Raw genomic sequence first — 20,016 nt, forward strand, 5'->3', positions numbered from 1 at the left:
AGCCAGCCTTCAGGACATGCAGCCAAGATCCTGTGGAGCATGTCCCCTCCTCACCCCACGGTCCCCTCCCTCCTGGACACAACCACTCTCAGGTGCTGGCCTATCCTTGTGACTGTACTTGGAGGATGGCTGGCCAACACATCTCCAAGAGAAGAACTGATGACCCAGGTGCTAGCAGATGAACGCAAATGCCAGGACATGTATGCACAATTGAGACTCAGAGAAATCATGCAAGGTGTCACCGTGTAAGTACATCCAAGTGCAAGATTACTATGGAGGAAGCAATTCTATCACATGCAGGTGTGGTGGATTGATCGCAAACATGGCCCCATTGCCCCACCTTTTGTGGGCTTCCCAGGTAGCACTAGTGGTAAAGAATCTGCCTGACAACACAGGAGACACAAGAGACGTGGGTTCGATCCCTGGGTTGGGAAGACCCCCTGGAGGAGGCCATGGCAACCCACTCTAGTATTCTTGCCTGGAGAATCCCATGGACAGAGGAGCTGGTGGGCTACAGTTCATGGAGTCACAGTGTCAGACAAGACTGAGCACACACACACTCCCACCTTTTTCTCTTCTCCCTGGATCCATGTCCTTTGTAATACGGCATTGCAGCTTCTCCCATCACCAGGCAGAATCAGAATCTCCTCCCCTTGAACACGAACCAGCCTTGCTTCAGCCAAAAGAAGGAAGCAGAAGTGGGCCTTCCCTAGTGGTCCAATGGCTAAGACTCCCAGGGCCCACTGCAGGAGACCGGTGTTTGATCCCTGGTCAGAGAACTAAATGCCACAAGCCACAACTAAGACCTGGCACAGGGCTTCCCTGGTGGCTCCGTGGAAAAGAATCCACCTGCTAATGCAGGGGACACAGTTTTGATCCCTGGTCCAGGGAGATCCCACATGCCACAGGGCAACTTAGCCAGCGTGCCACAACTACTGAGCCTGTGCTCTAGAGCCAGGGAGCTACAGCTACTGAAGCCCTCACACCCCAGAGCCCGTGCTCCTTAACAAGAGAAGCCACTGCAATGAGAAGCCCACACACTGCAACTAGAGAGTAGCCCCACTTGCTGCAAGAGAAAAACCATAGCAACAAAGACCCAGCACAGCCAAAAGTAAATAAAAGAAAGTTTGGGGCCAAAAAAGAGAAACTTTATTTAAAAAAAAAAAAAAAAAAAAGACCCGGTGCAGCCAAATAAAGTAATAAAATATTTTTTAAAAGAAATACACAAACTAAGACATTTTAAAAAAGGGAGTAGAAGCGATGGCATGCCACTGAGCTATGAAATTAATGCATGCTTTCCCTCTGTCTCACAGAACCAGATCAGCCACCTTAGAACACACCCAGGCTAGTCTGCTAGGTGATGAGAGATACATAGTCCACTACCAGAATACTGGACATGGTATACATGGTCCCCTCGGCCCCGCAGAAGACAGCCTGCCAACACCAAGCACATGGGTCAGGACATCCTAGACCAGCCAGCCTCCAGCTCTTCTGCCAGCTGAATTGAGATGCAGATGAGCCAGCTGGCTGGCAGGTACGGTCTAGTCACAGAAGGTCCCGTGCACCAGGCTGAGCTGTGTGTCCCATAGACCCCCACACCTCCAGGTCAACAGCTCCACTTTCTAACAGGTTTCTGAGAAGTTAAAAGAATAGCCCCAACACATCTTCCAAATAGGATCTGAAACAGTAGGAACCTCCATAACCTTGCAAGTCTTTCTAGAATGTGAGTTTCTTCTCTGATATAAAGGAGGGTTTTTGAAAACATGGTTTGTAAAGGCTCCTGGAGATTGTGACTATCACATGTACTCGATGAAAAAGAAAAGCCTGGAATGAGGAAGAAGTCTTGAAGTAAAATGACATTAAAGTCAAGGTTTTACCAGGATCTTATTAAAGAGAAGGACCAGCAGTTTAAAACAAGTTGCCACCCCCAACGTTAAGTAGTACAGCTGTGGGAAGACATGGAAAAAACAGTCACAGTCAATCATTAGTTATTCATCTATTCATTCCATAGAGGCAGCAGGCGGTGACTCCATCACATCCTACAATAAACTCTGAGTTTCTATAAATAAATAGGACATGAGCCACTAGACAGAGGAGAAGACTGGACATCTAGCCTTATAAATCATGGTGTCTGGGAACCCAGAGGATGGGTAGGTTATTTCAGCTGCCTCTTCTACATAGATCAGGAACAAATTTCCTTACACTATGTATATACCAGCTCTTATTTCGTGGAAGAGACCGCACTCAGAATTCTGGCATCCCTCTGGACCAGGGCTCCCATAGTCTGAGCATGCCTGAGAGTTCCCATGGGTGGTCTCTCTCACACCTTGACTCACTGGGACACACAGGTGGTCACCCTCCCCAGGGAGGAATGATTGAGCTCCTTCCCCCAGGCAGTGCTTCCCAGGGAGGTTAGCAGCCCAATGTGCCACCAGACCGACCCTCATTTGGTTAAATTTTCAGAGTAGAACAGCCAGCAGTGCTGGCTGCATCTCTGCAGAGCTTTCCAGACATAGCCAGGTCTAGTCCACTGAGATGGAATCTCTGAAGCCCGCCCAGATGGTCAGATCAAATGTCTGGCTGAATTCCTGTCACACTAGCCTTATCACATCCCTGCTCTCTTCTCCACTGGTAACCGGATCAGCTAAGCTTTCACCGGCAGCAGGAGCCAATGGATAAAGCAGAACTTGTTCAAGAAAACTGTGCTTGGATAACGGGTTGGTTGATTCAGGGGAAAATGAAGTGAGAATCTCTCTTTGCACCATGAACTGAAATAAATTCCACACAGGTCTAGGAGCTTAAAATCATGGGACTACTAGTGGTGGTCTAAGATTTTAGAATTATATACTGACAGAAGAAGATTGAGGGCAGGAGAAGGGGGCGACAGAGGATGAGATGGTTGGATGGCATCACTGACTCAATGGACATGAGTCTGAACAAACTCCAGGAGATAGTGAAGGAGGGAAACCTGGCATGCTGCAGTCCATGGGGTCGCAAAGAGTGGGACACAACTGAGCGACTAAAGAACAACAAGGAGAAGAAATCCAAAGGAAATGATCAACAGATTGGACTACATGAAAATATATCATGTATTTTACAAAATAACCAAAAAGGAAGACAGGGAGAGAGATCCGTCTCCCGACATCTCTCACTCCAAAGCTTTGTCTCTCACCCCACTTGGCTTTGTCCATATACTATCACTTTGTTAAATTGCTGGTAGCTCCTTTCATGAACCACATGGTCTGACCTCCCAGTATCCAAAGGTCCTTTCTCTGATTGACAGATTCTCACTCTGTTGTCATGTTCAAATCAAGCAATAATCCTCCAGGAATAAAGGAATCCTCTCACTTTCCTGCCCACTCTGTTCCTTGAATGGATGTAGAATGTTTTACTATTCTCTTTTATTCACATGACCCCCCAACAACTTGAATTGCAAGGTAGGAACATGAGTTATTGGGTTTAGTACGCTCCGTGTCTGGTGTAGAGTGGTGGATTAATAAGTGTTTGCTGAATAAACTGGCTAAGCAAATGCAGTATGTCCTGGTTTTATTGATTCACCTGGCACTGACTCAAAGCTTCAAGTCCCTGGTATCTTTTTCGATAAAAGTCAGACTAATAAATGCATTGCTGACTTATCGCCCATGTAAGTGGGACACAGGGCATGCACCAGAAGTCCTGTGATAAGAGCATTTCATCCAGAGTACCTTTAGCCTGGTCATTCATTTCCCAGAAGTCTCCTCTTGCATACATCTTGGGTTTCAAGTCCTCAATCAGAGCATCCACGATGAAAAATGGACTCGCTGAGGCATGCTGACTCTGAATTTTGCTGCAGTCCTATCCATTTATAAAACACTCTGTGGTCTGAGTGTAATCAGCAAAGAGAAGCTAACCCAGATCTCTGTTTTAAATCCTTGCTAAGGTCTGTTTAAAGGTGTTTCAAAAGTGTTGTGGGGGGAAAAAAGCGTCTCTTTGAGGAAATGCTTTCTAGTACAAACTGATGCTGAAACTGAAGTTTCAATATTTTGGCCACCTGATGGGAAGAGCTGACTCACTGGAAAAGACCCCAAGGCTGGGAAAGATTGAGGGCAAGAGGAGAAAGGGTTGACAGAGGATGAGATGAGATGAGATGAGATGAGATGAGATGAGATGAGATGGGATGAGATGGTTGGGTGGCATCATTGACTCAGTGGACATGAGTTTGAGCAAACTCTGGGAGATAGTGAAGGACAGGGAAGCCTGGCATGCTGCAGCCCATGGGGCCGCAAAGAGTCAAACAAGACTTAGTGACTGAAAAACATCAAGAGGGTTGATTTCCTTTAGGACTGACTGGTTTGATCTCCTTGCTCTCCAAGGGACTTTCAGATATTCAGGGTTCCCTGGATAGGCTCAATTCACTGAAACCACCAAATGTCTAATTGCAACTCCAGGGCAGAGAACAGCTAAGGGCTGGAAGGTCACCTTGGCACCTCTGCAGAGAGCGCTCAGGGTACCCATCTCATCCAGCTGAGCTGGACTATTTGAACTGAACAAGCACCCTTCACAGTGACGACTCTCCTTCCTAAAGGTGAGCTGCACATGAAAACTCTGTCCCTTTCAACCACATTCCTTCCACCACTTCTGCTGCAGGTCAGTCAAACAAAGAAGTCAGGAATCTGCCCAAGAATGTGTGAAGAATTAGGAAGGTGCTTATGAAAATTCATCATAGGACTTTACTGGTGGTCCAGTGCTTGGGGGTCTGCCTGCCAGTTCGAGGGACAGGGGTTCTATCCCTGATCCAGGAGGATCCCATGTGTCGCCGGGCAACTAAGCCCATGTGCCACAACTACTGAAGCTCTCCTGCCCTAAAGCCCTCGCTCCACAACAAGAGAAGCCACTACAATGAGAAGCCTGTGCACCACAACTAGAGAGTAGCCTCCACGCTCACCACTACTCGAGAAGAGCCCAAGCAGCAACAAAGACCCAGCACAGCCATAAATAAATTAATATACTTAAAAAAATTTTTAAATATAAAAAAAATCAGCACAAAAGTCACAGGAAGAAGACTCGAACACTCTACTCCCACACTGAGAGTGGATACAGAAAGCATTGGCCTGGAAGGATAATTCCAAAGACACATGAGTCTCAGAACATTCTCCTCAAAGACTCAGAGCTCAAGCTGCAGAGGGACTGGGCCTCACATGAGGCCATGAGGTCCCTGAAACACTTCCAGCTTAAAGTTCTCCCTCTGGCCCCAGCACCAGTATTTCATTATAGGCAGTGCAGTCCTTAATGCCTTCACTGGACCCTAGGAAGTACATTCTCAGGTGAGAACTGGTATTCTCGAATGGACTTCCTGCCAAGAACACTGCCCTCAGAAGTGAGGGACATCCAAGCCACCTGCCACCAACAGCAATGGTCTAGTGTCCACCTACTGATTACACCCCTCCCCTCATCAAAGTCACATACAAAAATGCCCTGACTCAGCTTTTAAGGACCACCATCACCTGTCCTCACTTTTATGGTCTCATTTCCAGGGAACTCCTAGACCTTCCCCCAAATATCTGATTTCTGGATTCTCTAAACTAAATTCAGGCTAGTCCTTCCCTCCTAACCTTCTCTCCTCCAGCCAGCAAACCAGATCCTCCTTCAAGGCCCTATCAAACAATATTATCAAAAATCTACAAATAAATGCTAGACAGGGTATGGAGAAAAAGGAACCCTCCTACACTGTTGGTCAGAATGTAAATTGGTACAGCCACTGTGGAGAACAGTATGGAGATTCCTTAAAAAACTAAAACCAGAACTACTGTATGACCCAGCAATCCCATTGCTGGGCATATACCCTGAGAAAATCATAATTACAAAAGATACATGCACAAAAATGTTCATAGCAGCACTATTTACAATAGCCAGGACATGAAAGCAACCTAAATGTCCAACAACAGAGGAACAGATAAAGAAGATGTGGTACATATATACAATGGAATATTACCCAGCCATAAAGAGGAATGAAATTGTGCCATTTGCAGAGATGTGGATGGACCTAGAAACTGTTATACAGAGTAAAGTCAGAAAAAGAAAAGCAAATATCATATATTAATGTATATATGTGGAACCTAGAAAAACGGTACAGATTAACCATTTTTGCAAAGGAGAAATAGAGACACAGACATAGAGAACAAGCATACAGATGCCAAGAGGGGAAGGGGGGTGGGAATAATTGGGAGATTGGAATTGACATATACACACTACTGTTTATAAAATAGACGCCTAATGAGAACCTACTGTAGAGCACAGGGAACTCTACTCAATGCTCTGTGATGACTTAAATGCAAAGGAAATCCAAAAAAGAGGGGATATATGTATATGTATAGCTGAGTCACTATACATTAGTGTATTAGCAGAAACTAACACAATATTGTATACTCAAAAAAAGCACTGCCTCCATGACACCTTGTCTCTTTCCCCAGTAAAGTTATTTCTCATCAATTTGCAGTGCTTCCATACTGTCCACTGTCTTACAGCACAGACTATAGGCACCTGAAGGCCTACCCATCTTCTCAACTGAGAGCTTCTCCATGACACGGAAATGTCACAAAGTCATTTCTGAATCCCAGGTGTCCTGAAAGAACTGGTGAATCAACAACTGTGTTTGGGTTACCTGTTATTCTCAAAAATCCTGTTATTCTCAAAACGCTTTACTATGAGTTACAGTATTCCCCTAAACGTGCTTCCTCAAAATTTAAGAATCAAGAAACATCAGTCACTATTTGGAGCACGGGCTTTCAGACTCACATGGACCTGGGTCCCTCTACCAACTTCATCACACCCAGGCAAGTGACCTCAGGTGGATCAGTGGTCAGGATTCAAGCTCTCACTTCTGAGGGCCCGGGGTTTGATCCCTGGATGGGGAACTAAGATTCCACCTGCCATGTGCCCTGGCCAAAAAGAGAGGGGTAGGGGTGACGTGGCAGAGTGCAACCCCTAGCTAGGAGGCTCATCCAAAAGAGAAAAATAAAACCAAAATGTGACTCTACACCTCTCTGATCCCCCGACCTTGGAAAGGTGACGTCCTCAAACAACCCCAGCAGAGCAGAGCTCAAGCTCACACTTAATAAGCAAGATTCAGTAGAAACATCATTTCTTCTCCATGTTAAAAATAGTTTCTTATTTAAAGTAACTGTATGTGGGGCATGTTTAAAGTAAAAATGAACTTCACTGGCACCAGTCCTTCTCAGAAAATCCCAGGACATGTTTATCTATTACCATTTGTAACAACGCTGCCCAATGATTTTAAAATTAAAAACAGATTTCAGCTCTGCCACCAAGTAAGTTCAAGTATATACACAACCTACAGTTAGGTCATCTAAGGAAACTCCGAGTTTCCTCAACGCTGAGAACCAAGTCGGTGCCTCCAAGATGGCTGTACTTTTTATTTTCAGAAAATCACTTCACTTAGAAGAAATCCTTGCCTATGAAAGCTCCAAAGCCCAGATCCTATAACTGCTTTCTCTTTTGTTCCCAGGAACTGAATTGAGAAATCTGGTGAACTCAGTGCCTTCTTAAGAACTCACAGACACAGTGACACATCAGTCCAGCATAACTGGCAAAATATTTACCATGGAATACCACTATTTCTCTCTCCCCAGAAAGGAAGACAAGCAATGGAGAAGGGAAAATATCAGCTTCAGATCACATGGGTGTCTAGAGAGGACCCACACCCCTCTCCTCCACTTTCCCTAAGACTCCTACACCCCCAATTCAAATCAATAGGTAGGTTAAGAGCCAGAGGCACATTTAGCATCCCCAAAGCTTGCTCCCCTGTCTCTGACACTGACCTCTTTTTGGTAAAAAATAATAATATCCAGGTATGTTTATTGAACAAACCACATTTTCCCTCACTGAATTGATATTGCCTATATCTTACATTGGAGCTTCCCCAATGGCTCAGCAGGTCAAGAATCTCCTTGCAAGGCAGGAGATGCAGGTTCAACCCCTAGATCAGGAAGATCCCCTGGAGGAGGAAATGGCAACCCACTCCAGTATTCTTGCCTGGAGAATCCCATGGACAGAGAAGCCTGGAGGGCTACAGTCCACAGGGTTTCAAAGAGTTGGACACGACTGAAGTGACTTAGCACAGCACAGCACATGTCATACATAAAATTTTCATACATTCTGCAAAGTATCTGTAGGATATTTATCCTCCTATATTGATCTGTTTTCATTCTTACAAGACAACCATATGATCTATTATATATATGTTTTATTAGAGTATGATTGCTTTACAATGTTGTGTTAGTTTCTGCTGTACAACAAAATGAATCAGCTGTATGTATACATATGTCCCTTACATCCTGAGCTTCTCACCAATCCCACCGCTCTAGGTCATCACAGAGAGCTCTGCATCAGAAAATATCAGAACAGAACTAGCACTGATGATAAGGACTTTGACTTCCCAACAGGAAAGAGCCCCGAAGGATGTTGGTCAGAAGAAAGTTGAGGCAAAAATGCAAAATTTAAGATAGGACCAAAAACTCAGTCAGTCAATATAACTAATATTGTATCACAACATTTAACAAATCTAAATAAACGCCAAAAATCTATAGTGAATCAAACGTCAAAATTTTCAAGATAGACAGAAATAGTATCACTGATTTTTCTTTTTGCCTCCAGGGCCTACAGTTGCTTGTGTCTCATAAAATGGGCTTCCCAGGTGGCGCTAGTGGTAAAAAAAAAAAACCAAAAAACCCTCCTGCCAATGCAGGAGATGTAAGAGACATGGGTTTGATCCCTGCGTCAGGAAGATCCCCTGGAGGAGGGCATGGCAACCCACTCCAGTATCCTTGCCTGGAGAATCCCACGATCAGAGGAGTCTGGCGGGCTACAGTCCATGGGAGTCACAGAGTTGGACGTGACTGAAGTGACTCAGCACTCAGTACACATAAAAGGCTATAGAATTGACCAGCCACAAGCCTGGGGCTCAGCTGTGAGCACCCGGTGGGTGAAGCTTGGGGATGGCTGTGGGAAGGGAAGAGAAAGGAACTGAGTGGACTCATGGCTTAGCGATGCTGGGCAAAAAAAAAACAACCTTTTGCTGAGTAACATGGAAATAGATCTGAAACATATGGATTAAATTCCTCCCAAAATAAACACAATTTTTAAAGGAAAGGAAAAGTACTTAGCCACTATGTTTGAGGTTTTCCTGAACCCAATCCTTTGGAAAATTGACACACGAGTGAATTACTCAGTGGTTATAACACAGCCGGCTTTGAAACAGGCTCGTCATAAACCACCAGTTTGTTTTTCAACCAAAAAATGTTAACGGTTTGCCCAAATCTGCTCCCTGGCTCAGTCCTTTTGAGGTTCATTCTTGTTGTTCTTTACGGGATGGGGAACTGCTCTGCATGGCCACTGTCTGCCTGGGAAGCTCTGGGTCCTAAGCCCCAAGAATTAGGGAGTTCAAGGAGACCAAGCTGGGAATAATGGCCCCTACTACATAGCAAGGACGAGAGCCCTGGAAAGAAGGTGGGTTACTGATGCACTGGACTAAGAGCTAGACAGACATCCAAGATGTCCTCTTGGGACTTCCCTCATAGTCCAGGGGTTGAGACTGCAAATTTCCTCTGCAAGAGGCGCAGGTTTAATTCCTGGTCTGGGAAGTTCCACGTACCATGCAGCAAAAAAAAAAAAAAAAAAAAAAATCATTCTGTACCAGCTCTGAACCCTTGGGCATCAGTGTCCTCATCACTCACATGCAGGCACCATTGCCCCCTCTGGGGAGTAGAGGGGAGGAGGGCACACAGCGGGGTAAGAGCCAGGCAGTAGCTGCTGCAACCAAGTAGACAGCTCAGGCTCATCACTAGCCATCCATCAGACAGTTCTGTGGGATCTAGGAAGCCAGTGTCTTTGGTCACCTGTCCCGACAGATCAGGGCAACCTAAGAGCCCGTGTAAGGCCAGCCCTAGGAGGCAAGAAGAAGCTGAATCCTCATAGTTTGGGAGTCAAGCCCATAGTTCCTGGTGGACCAGTTTCCAAAGCAATGGGGGCTGATGTCAAGACCCCTGGACACAAGACCATCTGGATAGAGAGGCTGCTGATCACCAGCTCTTTCTTGACACTGTCTAGTTCAGTGGGTTGTTGGTCTGGCAGCAGACCCAGCCCCAGGCAACAGCACATGTACATCCTGAAGGGAACCCTCACTGTCCCTTCCCTTCGTCGGGGTTTCTCAAGTACCCAGTAGTGCTCTCTAGACTGAGCATGCCTTACATTCGTCACCTTAAATCATTCACATGATGATGCTTTTAGAGCTTGCTCTGTGTCCAGGTGGTGCTACTAATATAGAACCAACCTGCCAACACAGGAGACATGAGACAGGGGTTCAATCCCCAAGTAAGGAAGAGCCCCTGGAGAAGGAAATGGCAAACTCACTCCAGTATTCTTGCTTGGAGAATCCCATGGACAGAGGAGCCTGGTGGGCTACAGTCCACAGGGTCACAAAGAGTCGGACACGACTGAAGTGACTTAGCACACACACCCACACAGTGCATACAGGGAGTTCTTCAGATCCCTTTTTAAGGACAAGGACCATCCATCAGTGAGGGGTGGGGCTCCCTTCGGGCATTGTTCCATTTAGAGCATCAATTTTCTCCTTTGAGAGAGCTTTGTAAGATGCACACAGGAGCTCCAGCTTGAAGCGGAACCTTCCGCCTCACCCTGGGCCAGTGGAACTTTTCTATTCTTAAGCTTCTGGCTTAACAGTCCCTTTTCAAAACTCACTCTCAAAAACATCCTGCCTTTAAATTTCACATTTGGCTAGTTTACACTGATGAAAAGAGATGCGAGATCCTGGGTAGAATTTGTTGAGTCTTATACCCAGAAATATGCTTTTATTGTTTTCCTTTGCCAACTTTTTTAGAATCTGAAAAGTCTTGGATGGTTAGACAAGGTTGCAAGTAAAACAGCCCATTTCTGCAAGAAGCTCACTGTTCTCTTTGCTTCCCCCGGTGGACAGCTACTGCTGGAGACTTCTGAGCCAGCACCTGCCACACTCCCTTTCTCATGGGGAGCCCGTGTGCCCCACATTTGTCAGAGTGTCACATAGGACAATTCTGGTTTCCTTCCACTGACAACTATTGACACAACAACCAGAAAGGCATCCAGAATGTCAAGAAGACACAGCAAGACCGATCACAATACAACTAAGATAACATTCTTCATAGGGCTGCCAAAAGCAATAAAAGATTCTCCAGGACAGAGGTTTCCAAACCATGCTCCACGGAACCCCTACAGTTCTGTGGAATTCTTTAGAGGCCATAAGAGAAAACCCAAACCCTCACAGCCACAGCCACGTTTTCTCTGGTTTGTAAATTGGATTTAGTAAGATTTTGTAGAAAAAAAAAATTATGGTTAAAGTAGTTTTAAACTCTTGGCCTGAGAGACAAAGGCTCCAGAGACCTACAGATGCCCAGAAGGATGTTTCCTCTCTTCAGCTTTAGAGAGTTCACGCACATGAGACAGCTACAGAGCTTCACGGAACTGAAGGGTTGCAAGAAATGAGATGTTTAGATCTGTCTGTGCTTCTGGATTTTTCTGCATGGCTTCCCCCATTTTCCCCCATGGTGTGCTGCAGTCCATGGAGTCGCAAAGAGTCAGACATGACTGAGCAACTGAACTAAACTGACTGTGTTTCTGGATTTTTCTGCATGGCTTCCTCTCTGTAGACTGCCTTCTGAACTCCACTCTCCACATTTGCCTCACCAGAAAATTCCTCTGTGTGTGCTCAGTTGCTCAGCTGTGTCCAACTCTTTTGTGGCCCCACGGACTGTAGCCCGCCAGGCTCCTCTATCTGTGGGATTTGCCAGGCAAGAATACTAGAGCAGGTTGCCATTTCCTTCTCCAGGGGATCTTCCTGACCTAGAGATCAAATATGCATCTCCTGCATTGGCAGGTGGATTCTTTACCACTGAGCCACCCAAGAAGCCCCAGAAAAGCCCTGTAAACTCCTGCTAATACTTCTAGATGCACCTCTTCTCATGCTGCTTCTCAGGGGAGCTTCCTGAGATGTCCCCTGGCTTTGCCTGCCCCCAAACAGACCCTCTGCCCACCACACCTCCTGAGCCATCTGTCCTAGCCCCGGTCACACTGCATGGCAACTGCTGATTTGGATGTTTGCTTCCCCATGGGGGAGTTTCCCTGGTGGCTCGGTGGTAAAGAATCTGCCTGCCAGTGCAGGAGACACGAGTTTGATCCCTGGTCCAGGAAGAGCCCCTGGAGAAGGAAATGGCAACACACTCCAGTATTCTTGCCTGGAGAATCCCATGGATAGAAGAGCTTGGCAGGCTACAGTCCATGGGGCCACAAAGAGCAGGATACGATTGAGCGACTGAAAAACAACCCCTTCATGGGACTGTTAGCTCTAGAGGACAGAGATCACTTATTTAACTATGCCTCCTCCATGGCTAACACAGGGTCTCCCCATAGAAGATGCTCAAACCAGTAGTCAATTTCTTCCCTGCTCCCGGATGCAGCAGTGGCGACTGGATGCAGTTGCATAACTGCATCTTGAGCTGCAGGAGGCATCTCTGATGGCCAGTTCATCCCCACAGGAATGCCATAGGGAGGGCAGTTGAGGGAGGGCAGTTGAGGAAGATCAGTGAGCCTAAATTTCATTTTCAGGTTCCAAAAAAAAAAAGTTGTGATCTTCAGAGTCAAATAAAGTTGTTGAAATGTAAACATGCATTCTCAGTGTCTGGAAGAGGACTGAGATGAAATTCCCCAAGTGATCTCTTAATACCACCAAAATTACACTCAAATGCCTCTGCCAGGCAAAGATAAATTGCCATTTTCACAATGGTCTTGCACTTAAAAGTAACTTGGCTCAGGGAGCTTTGGAAAATTTATTATGACCGGGAAAAGTGGAAACTCAAAGGGGTTCAAGATATTTAGTCTACTGATAAGACAGCTTAGGAGTGACAATAATTATCTCCAAGAATTTGAAGGGTCGTTAGCAGGTCATTAGAAGGACACCGGCCAGCTGGGCCCCATCTACTTGGACATCAGAAACGGACTCTAACTACACCAAAATGAGTTGAGTTAGGGCTTCCCTAGTGGCTCAGTGGTAATGAATCTGCCTGTCATTGCAGGAGATGCACGTTCGATCCCTGATCAAGGAAGATCTGACATGCCTGGAGCAACTAAGCCCATGTACTGTAATTACTGAGCCTGTGCTCTAGAGCCTATGAGCCACAACAAGAGAAACCACTGCAATGAGACGTCCACGCACCACAACTACGGAAAAGCCCGAGCAGCATCAAAGACCCAACACAGCCAATGAATAAATAAATAAATTTTTTTTAAAGTATGAAGACCTTAAAAAAAAAAGTTGCATTAGTGTCACAAAATGTCAGCAATGATGTAGGCCCTGGCGACCCAAAGGAAGCTCTGTGGACCAGCAGCATCACCTGGGAGCTTGTCAGAAATGCAGATGCTGGCCCCACCCCCCAGATATGTCTGATCAGAACTTGCATTTTACAAGCGCCCCAGTGACTTGCTTGCATGTTCAAGTCTAAAAAAACTCTGCCACGGTACCTTACTTGGTCCCACATGCTGAGCTAAGTTGCTTCAGTTGTGTCCAACTCTTCGCAATCCTATGGACTGTAGCCCACCAGGCTCCTCTGTCCATGAGGATTCTCCAGGCAAGAATACTGGAGTGGGTTGCCATGTCCTCTCCAGAGGATCTTCCCAACATAGGGATTGGACCCAGGTCTCTTAAGTCTCTTGCACTGGCAGGCAGGTTCTTTACCACTAGTGCTACCTGGGAAGCCCCGTGGGCTGGGTACAGTCCTCATAGCCATAAAGTCTCAGGCCACCAGCATGAACTCCTGATCCCAGAAAAGGCCACATAGTATAGCAGGCTCCTGGAGAAGTCTGCAGCCCCCTGCCCTGCCAACCCCCGCCCCCGCCCAATGATGAATAGAGACAAGAGAAGCAATAGTCTAGCACAAATACTTTGCATGCCAAAAGGACCTTTTTCTTTTTTTTTTTTTATTTATTTATTTTTTTTTAGGACCTTTTTCTAGATGGGCCTTCCCTGTGACAGAAAATGCCTAATGGCTGAGCTCTTCTATGGACAGCTGAAGGAAAGAAATGCTTAGGGTTTGCAAAAGCTGTTGTCTGGTCAAAGCACTTTAAACCCAAAGTATATCTATCATGTGGCTGTCCTTGTGAAAGATTCAGATAATGCCTCAGCAATTTCCCCACACGAGGAGCCAGACTGTCCGGAGCTGGAGAGCGGAAACCTGCTCTGAGTGAGTGTCGGTGGGGGAGGTAGCTGCCTGGGCTCCACCACACACACACCAGCGCTCCCTCACCTGCAGGGGGTGGGAAGGGAGAGGTGGACTCAGATGCTTGGAGCCAAACTGAGCCTAGAGAGGGGCCCTGGAAGGTAACATAGGAGGGGAGAGTCACAGCTCCTCTCCCTTGGGGTGGGGAAGTGAGTTTCCTGGCATCGAGGGTACAAAGCAGAAAGCAAATGTATATTTGATGACATTTCTCAGCAGGCAGCCTCTCTTCCAAAGAGCCAAGTTTGAATGAAGCCTGGTACCAAAGCAGAGAGAGGAAAGAGGATAAGGAACCTCCCAGAGAGGCTAGGAGAGCCCCTGGAAGTGCAGATGCTAATAAGACTCACTGTGATATGTACCATGCGTGCGCGTGGGAGCTCACTGGTATCTGACCTCGTGATGCCACACACTAGCCTAACAGGCTCCTCTGTCCATGCAATTTTCCAGGCAAAAATACTTGAGTGGGAAGTGGGAAAGAGGCTCAAGAGGGAGGAGACATATGCACACCTACGGCTGATCCATGTTGATGTATGGCAAAAAAAAAAAAAACCTCCACAATATTGCAAATCAATTATTCTCCAATTAAAAATAAGAAAATTAAAAATAATAAGAATAATAAAGAAAACTGGAGTGTGTTGCCATTTCCTTCTCCAGGTGATCTTCCCCACTCAGGGACTGAACCTCAGTCTCTTGGGTCTCCTGCATTGGCAGGCAGGTTCTTACCAGCTGAGCCACTGGAGAAGCCCAATAGGCACCACAATTCTGTCCAATTTACCAAAATGTCCATCTGCCAGGCTCTTGGGGAAGGAGGCTCTGAGCCCAGCTGATAAGCCGGCAAAACAGTAAACAGGAACTCAGTCTCCGCCCAGACCCATTACCATCCTAACCTCCTACTAACCTAACCAGACCCAGGAGAGGAAGAATGTAATCACTTCCTGTTCCCTGTTGAAAAGAAACTGAGTTGCCTCCATATAATGATAAAAAATGCAGCAAAAGGAGACAACTGATGCAATACCTGGAGAAGATGAACCATTTTGGTATTTGCCATCATGTAGAAAGAGAGATGTAGGGATTTCTCTGGTGGTCCAGTGGCTAAGACTCCAAGCTTCCAAAGCAGGGAGCCCAGGTTAAATCTCTAGTCAGGAACTAAATCCCACACGCTGAAACTAAGAGTTCAAATGCTACAACTAAAGATGCTGCATGCCGCAACTAGGACCCAGGCTTGTTGTTCAGTGGCTCAGTCGTGTCCAATTCTTTGCGACTTCATGGACTACAGCACACCAGGCTTTCCTGTCCTTTACTATCTCCCGGAGTTTGCTCAAACTCACGCCTATTCAACAGCATCCAGTGTAGCCAAGTTATTTAATTAAAAATTTTAAAAAAGAGAGAGATATTGCCTAGACTGATCATGGATATGGGATCTTGTGGATTTGATCCATAAACATAACTTTGTTCCTTTTAGGAACCAACATGCTTATATTTATCTTTTGAGTTATAACTACAAATGCAAAATGCGTTTATCCTGTCAAACTGTGCTGCTCCATCAATACCACATGAGGTACTAAAAGGGGGTCACTTAAGTGGCAGGCCTCAAAAGATGCTGAGAGTCACCCCCGTCAGCCCGCCAGCCAGCCATCCCCACTGAATGCCACCCTTGCTATTTGATCTGTCTGTCCCAGCCACTCAGAAGCTGCTTCAGCAGACAGAATGCTACAGGATCCAGGAAGAGCCTCTTTCTGCCTCTCACACCAATTCCTCCCCTTCTTTGGCCCTCTACTCCAAAAGGATTCTGTAGTTAGTTTTCCTACCAGTAAGTCTTGTGTGCTGGAAACTGGAACAGTACAGGAGTCCAGAGAAGAGAATCATGACTTCAAGTTCAGCCAGGGCCCACGTCATCATTCACATCACCAGGTAGACGAAAGAGTCCCAGAATCTGTGGACTGCATCCATCAGTTCCACTCCTTCCAGATGGAGGGAGCTAAGATAACTTTGATCTACTAAGGAAAAAAGAATATAGAAAAAGCATCAGAATGTGAAACTGGCAGAAATACACACAGACACCCACATGTACACCCATACTTTTTGTGGGAAAAAAAATCTAACTGTGACATTGGACTCGGTACAACTCCATTATCCAAACTTCTGCATGACGTCACATATTTAACCTGGCTCAGTGGTAAAGAATCCATCTGCCAATGCAGGAGATGAGGGTTTGATCTCTGGGTCAGGAAGATCCCCTGGAGGAGGGCATGGCAACCCACTCCAGTATTCTTGCCTGAAGAATCCTATGGACAGAGGAGCCTGGAGGGCTATAGCCCACAGGGTAGCAAAGAGTTAGACATGATTGAGCATGCACACACCAGAAAGAACCTCAAAGACAGAGCTGGAGGAAATCTTCAGATCTATCTGTGACCACCAAAGTGGCAATGCTCCAGGCAGAGTATGGTAGTGTTTTGGTCCGGGTCTCACAGACAAGCAAGGTTCAAACACAAGGGAATGTGCCTCCTGATTGGGAGCAACCATTCAGGGGTTTCCTAGACCATGTGCTGCCCTAGTACATCGACCCCACACTTCATCCTCCAGGAATCAAGAAATGGGGCTGCAGAGGGCACTTCCCATAAATACCCAAGGGAACCTCACCTCCAAGAGGACAAGGAGATCCCTCAGAAGGTCCTAAATTCCTCTGAGAGAAGGATTAGGAAGAATAGATCATCTCAACCAGAGGGCTGTGATAACATTTTGAAAATGACTTACTTTCTCCAAGTGGCACAGGTGGGGAAAATAGGCAACTGATTTGTTTCATGCAAACATTCTTCCACTGATGTTTGGTGAACACATTGGGGTGTTTGTTGTTGTTGTTGTTGCTTTTGTTTTTTCCAACACTGTAATCAACTTCAGCACTTTCATCATTTCTATCAACAAGTTCTCGAACATGAATATAAAGTGGAGCCAGAGTCCCTATCAAACAATCACTAGGTTAGGAGAGACAGCAGAGGGCTGGTGAATGTAATCCAAAAGCAGTGCACAGCCAACTTTAAAATACACCTATGGGAACTTCCCTGGTGATCCAGGGGTTGAGACTTTGAGCACCCAATGCAGGGGGCATGGGTTTCATCCCTGGTTGGGGAACTAGGATCCTGCATGCTGAGTGGCATGGCAAAAAAAAAAAAAAAAGAGTGAAATATGCTTATAATCACTACCATTTTAAGAGCTTTCTTTGTGTTTAGCATGGATATAAGTGCTTTACATTTTACTACTTAATTCTTGTTGGCAACTCTGTGAGGTTGGTTGTGTTGCCCCCAGTTTCCATATGGGGAAACAGAGTTTAAGCGACTTTTGAAAAGTCACACAAGCTGTCTTCAAAAATAAATAAATAAAGATGCTTGAGTGTTTTTACTCTCTCTAGGCCTACCAGACACAAACAGAAGCAGATCTTCTGAATTTCTGGCAATGTTAAGATGAAGGAAGCTACCTCTTCTACACAGCTGAAAAATGACAGAAAGAAGAGCCTCAGCCAATGTCATTTCTTATCAGAGAACGGAGATATTTAATTTGCCCAGATTAACTCCTACAGGTTCTCCGCAGCCTGTTTCCAGGCAACCAACTTGCCAGATGCTCTACTGGGCAAGAAGAAGCAATGGAAGCTTCTTTAAGAGTGTTATGCGCCTGGGAGGAAGCGATTGGGCTCGGAAAACAGCACAGCTGCTTTTGCAAACGCATCCAAACCCATTCTCTGTATACGTGATCTATCTGCTTTTTCTCCATTCTGTCCCTGTAACTGTGAAACTAGTATCGCCTTCCGCTACCGTATTTACTAAAGAACTTAATAAAGCGGAACATGATCCTATGTCATGCGCCTAAAACAGTTTGGGGTGGGATTAGGTCTAGCGTTATCTCACTGTCTCAGCGTGCGTTGCACAATTACAACACCTCAGAGGGCCCCGTAGTGCTGCAGAGAAGCCCCCACGACACCACACTGAAAGTCGGGTAAGAGCTCAGCTTCAGGGCGATCTCGGAACGGGTCACAAACCACCCAGGCTTCCTTTATCCTCCTGAGCGGCTCACGTCGCCTCGGGACGGGATCCCGAGGGCTCCCGAAGACCATCGGTCCCTCTCCACCTGCCCTGTATCCCTACTCTCCGAGTCTGGAAGGAAAGCCGCTCCACTTCCCCGGGAGACCCAGGGCCACCAACCGGGAGTGGAGGAAGCGGCTGGGAGCTGTCCATGGTGGCGCCGCGCCTGGGCACGCAGAGCCGCCGGCTCCCGCCCCCGGGCACGCCCGGGATCACGCTCCAGACCGCCGGAATGGAGAGACAGACTCGCTCCCAGCCTGCAGCCAGGCACTGGCTCACACATCAAAAGTTCAGTTTTAAAAGGGTTTTCTCACCTGTGGGCAGCCTTGGCTGCACGAAGCAGGACTCAGGACCTCAAACCCGGCTCCTGGCGGCGCGCCTGGGACGGCCGTAGTGTTGGACCCTTGGGGAACCGCGGCGGTCTTGAGAGCGCGGACAGCGAGTCTGCGGCGGAGGACCTCGGCGCACTGAGCTCCTTTCTCAAGAGCACATGCGTCCCACCGGCTCCTCTCCAGAGTGTCTCTGGCCCTGGTTCCCAGAGCGGCGAGCTGGAGACCTGGCCACGGCCCTGGCCTGGGCTCCACCAGGTCCCTTTCTTCCCAACCTTATTTGACCTTTCTTGGAGCTGACGTTCCTCGCCAGGGACTGCCGAACCCTCTTGTAGTGATGCCAGGTTGGGCGTCGCAGTCTAGACATCAGTAGGGGTTCTCCTGTCATCTAACATTCAATTAACCTCCACCCGTCGCGTGCCAGAGCGATGCTGGGTGCCTCACGCCGTCGGGGAGAGCGCGCGCAGGGAGGCAGCAGGAGGCGGAGGGGAAACCAGAAGGAAGATGGTGCTCAAAGCCGAGCAGCAGGGCGCAGACCTGTTGCCAGGTGCGCGCTCACTAGTGCACGGTGTGAGCCGGCTCCCAGTGAGCTGGACTCCATGATCCGACCCTCGGAGCAGTCACTCCTCGACGAGACACTTCGGGGCGCAAGTATCTCCCCGGAGACGTTCAGAGCGGGGGAACTCTACTGAAAACGGGGACCTGCTCCCCGCCGGATGCGCTCCGAAGACACTGGCGCCCCCCGGCACCTGCTCCTTGCAAAGTCTCACACGACCTCAGAGAAATGCCACAGCGGTCGTGTGCCCATCAACAGACACGTGGACAGACAGACAGACGAACAGACAGCACAGCACAGGGTGGACAGACAAACAAGCCCATGACGCGGTGCGTTTTCCCTATCACCGGTGGAGGCGCCGAACCCCTCATCTCCCCTCCCCTCTGAGGCTGGGCAGTCCGCACAGCCCCGGCGCGCCGAGCGGGCCCTCTTACCTCTGGGTCTGTAGCCGAGACACTGTCACGCCTCTGGGGCCAGAAGCGCCGCGGTCGGAGCTGTCGGGTGGCACACTGACCGGCCCGGTTATGTCCCGGGACTTGGGCAAGCCGAGTGGTAGTTCGTCCGGGAAAGCGGGGTTCAGCCTCTGACCGCGCTCAGCTCCGCCGGCTCCGCGCGCCGCAGGCCCTCGCCAGGCTCAGCCGGGCTGCACCGCGCTGCGCTCGCCCGCGCTCCCCGGCCGCCCGCCAGAACGGCGGCTTTTATAGAGTGCTGTCTGCTCTTCAGCCGGCCGCGCCGGGCTG

The 20,016-nt window shown here is 47.7% G+C and overlaps 1 protein-coding gene across 1 annotated transcript in view; it reads right to left on the bottom strand.

Annotated features, from left to right (window-relative positions):
* The window catches only part of CEMIP (cell migration inducing hyaluronidase 1), a 160,893-nt gene extending 140,895 nt beyond the window's left edge, over positions 1 to 19,998 (bottom strand). The window contains exon 1 of the mRNA XM_081546724.1: positions 19,711 to 19,998. The gene's annotated coding sequence lies outside the window, so the exon portion shown is untranslated. The remainder of the gene's footprint in view (positions 1 to 19,710) is intronic.
* Positions 19,999 to 20,016: the final 18 nt, after the last annotated feature.

The sequence above is a fragment of the Giraffa tippelskirchi genome, chromosome 12, assembly GCF_054371585.1.
Source record: "Giraffa tippelskirchi isolate mGirTip1 chromosome 12, T2T-mGirTip1v1.2.pri, whole genome shotgun sequence".
Lineage (NCBI taxonomy): Eukaryota > Metazoa > Chordata > Mammalia > Artiodactyla > Giraffidae > Giraffa > Giraffa tippelskirchi.